The sequence below is a fragment of the Tarenaya hassleriana genome, unplaced genomic scaffold, assembly GCF_000463585.1.
Source record: "Tarenaya hassleriana unplaced genomic scaffold, ASM46358v1 Cleome1, whole genome shotgun sequence".
Taxonomy (NCBI): Eukaryota; Viridiplantae; Streptophyta; class Magnoliopsida; order Brassicales; family Cleomaceae; genus Tarenaya; species Tarenaya hassleriana.
In genome coordinates this window covers 98,491-100,810 of record NW_010960187.1, presented here as the reverse complement: position 1 = coordinate 100,810, position 2,320 = coordinate 98,491, and positions in this window count along the sequence as shown.

Below are 2,320 nucleotides of genomic sequence, written 5' to 3'. Positions count from 1 at the left end.
AATGAGAAGAAAATGACGAGAATGCCCTTAAAAAGGTAACCGTTACAGAGCGTGACACGTTGGGTAACGAGGGAGAGAGAGTGCTAGTTTAGGCAAATTGAATATTGGAAATTAAATAGCAATAACCGCACAGCCGTCGCTGGATATTTTTTTCCCCCCGAATTTAAATAATTACAAGTCTGGGCACTCGCCGTCATGCGTCTAAAGAAAGACGAAGGCGCCCTTTTTCTTTTCCTTTTTCTTTTTCTTTTCCATTATTTTATTTTTATTTTCCCTTTTATTTTTTACACCATTTTTATTTTCCTTTCTGGAAAATGAAAACTACACGTGATCATAAACCAGAGATCCAACGTTGTATCAATCGATAGAATTGGTCTGATGGGTGACACATTCCGTGAGTCACAAGTTAGAGAGATTCATGTGAAAATGTAAGTTGTTTGCTTTGATGTGTTATCTCCACGTAAAACCTGCATGTCTACTTACCATCCCCACTTTCCCATGCATTTGTTTTGGATATTTTTACGATATTGGGAAAAATTATCAAGAGATTTCAAGAACATTCTACAAATATGAACAAATATTTACATTATTATCGTAATATTATATTTGATTTTATCTAAATATTTATATCAATTAAATGAGATATTTTGTTTATTTTTTTTTTTTTTGGTAATGGATCAAAAGATAGTTAGAAATTTTGGTAATATTATCAAGAGATACCAAGAATATTTGCACGATGATACACAAATGGAAAGAAAAAAATGAAGATAACATGATGTATTTTTTCAAAGAGGGGTAGTGAGTAACTTTTTTTTATTTATATCTTCATAGGTTATAAATTTATAATTATCTACATGTGTGTGGAGAGAAGGAAGCGTAATCAAATGTGTTTCTAAATGTTGTCTCCGGGTCTAAGAGATGTAGTCGGGGCGAAAATCCGAAAAACATCATGGTTAAAAACCAAACGATATATTTTTCTATATTTTATTTTGCAACCAAACCATTGCCTCATATAAGAATTCCATTTGTTTAATAGTGACATAATTCGATTCTAGATATAACATCTTGATACAAAAATAGTCAAAACCACTCCTTGTAAACGAAACGAGAAATCTGAGAAAGTAGAAACCGACATCATGCCTTCACTGAATTATGCACACAAAACGAGGCCAAGGAGATTAGTCAGCAGCTCTTCAAATGGCAATCGGTTTCTAGGGGTCCGGCAGGTGATAACGCAATCGTCCGTAAACGAGATGATTGAGGGTTCGACTGGTTGTACCGCAACGGTTGCGGTTGCGGGTGGCAGCATTTTCAAAACGTTTGATAGCGATTATAAATGATTAGTACTGACTGGTTGAAAAGTTGCTGTTGGTAGCGATTGCGAGTGGGTGCAGTTAGAAGTGAATGGTTCATTACAGTTGCGGTTGCGTTTTGATATAAATTGTCAAAAAAATATTTTTTAAAAATAATTTTTTATAATAGTTTTAATTAAATTTTTCGTATCATTTAATTAAAATTATTTACTAAATTTATAATAATTAAATAATAAATTTAAAATAAAAATATTATCAATTTAATTTATTTTCAAGTAAAAAAATAATTTTATTATAAAAATTATTAAAAATAATCATTATTAAACCTAAAAATTATACTATTTTATTTTTTTTATTAAAATATAATACTAAAAAATAATATCAAATCATAATACTAAACAAAATCATCACCAATATATATATATTAATGTTTTATATAATTTCTAATAAAAATATTTTAGTTTTTTTGTCAAAACGCTGGAAACCGCTACCAAAACGCAAGTTGAAAGCTGCGATTAGAAAACACAAGTTTGGTTGCGGTTGCGGTTGGTTGCGATTCAACCAGTCAGTTTTTCAATCGCCCGCAACTGACGGAAATTGCAACCGCTTCGTTTGCGGGTGGCGGCGGTGCAACCAGTCGGCCCCTGAGTTGAGATTGCGGACTATTGAAAAAGTGATTAGTACACAATCGCCCGTAATCACAACAAAATGTTAAGATTTTAATCGCAATTTTATCTACGTTATGATAGCAATTTATGGTGTTTCGGTTAATTTATCAAAATACTCTCAATTTATATATATATATATATATATAGGCCTAATAACGTGTTGGATTTAATTTTCGAACCGTACTATTGGGCCATTAAGAGGCTCCAAACTTGAAGCCCAAAATATTCAAAATCTACAAAGCGCTTTGGCTGCTCGAAGTCGAAGCTGAGAGAGAGAGAGAGAGAGAGAGAGAGAGAGAGAGAGAGAGAGAGAGAGGGGGGGGGGGGGAGAGAGGGGGG